This window comes from Cyprinodon variegatus, unplaced genomic scaffold (genome assembly GCF_000732505.1).
Source record: "Cyprinodon variegatus isolate N-32 unplaced genomic scaffold, C_variegatus-1.0 Scaffold1521, whole genome shotgun sequence".
NCBI lineage: Eukaryota > Metazoa > Chordata > Actinopteri > Cyprinodontiformes > Cyprinodontidae > Cyprinodon > Cyprinodon variegatus.
In genome coordinates this window covers 81410-82387 of record NW_015151974.1, presented here as the reverse complement: position 1 = coordinate 82387, position 978 = coordinate 81410, and positions in this window count along the sequence as shown.

The window sequence follows — 978 nt, the reverse complement described above, 5'->3', positions numbered from 1 at the left end:
GTTCAAAAGGCGAGAAGCCTACTATAGAGAATAGTTGCGGGACACGGTTTGAAACATGGCAGGCTTTAATAAATCTGAGTGGAAAGCCCTCTGAGTATCGTTTAGCATAAGCATAATCTCATATAACCAATATGTAACAGTAACCTATGGAGCTATTTTCTAGTGGGCCCACAATGTCCATGCCTTGCCTTTCAAAAGGAGCCTCAACGATTGGGAGTGGTTGTAGTGGAGCTCATGCTAAACCTTTGCCTGAAGTCAACTGACACTTTTTGCAGGAACTACAGAAGTTTGAAATCTCCCTATACATTCCTGGCCAGACAAAACGGGTGCTGATCCTACTCAGTGTCTTGTGAAAAGCCATATGACCAGCCCAAGGAATTGAATGCCCAAGCTCCATAACTTTGAACCGGAACTGTTGTGGGAGAGCTAAAGCTTCACACTTGCCCTTCTTCTGGTACAAGATGCCTCCTTTAATCATCTAAACTGCATCTTCCAGAAAGTTTTCCTAGCACTGATGAGTTTCCCCTCCCCCTGTCACTTTTTCAAACCAGGGTTTCAGAGTAGGATCATCCCTCTGCAGGGCCACCAAATATGAAGGAATGTCAAAATCAAACAAGGGATTTGGCTTAGATAATGGTTCTGTCTTCTCACCACTTTAACCCTTTGAACTTATCCTTTCTTGGCTGCACTTCCAGAGACTCCCCGAAAAAATTTAGCTATTCTAGCCCTGTCTTTCCACTCTGGGCCCTTGTGATGACATGACACAGATTCAATGGTCTTGTTTGTATTGCTTCTAATGCATCAACTGAGCTCTGGGTGTGTCTGTCCTCGATTACTTGGGAATCATGATCTAACTGATGTATAAGTTTAAAGCGAGTGGGCATATCATTTCCCAGTATGACTGTGTTGTGATTCTATAGTCTTTTCTATTCCCGGCCCGCTGGGAATTTATGTTTCTGATACTTTAAGATGTTTATT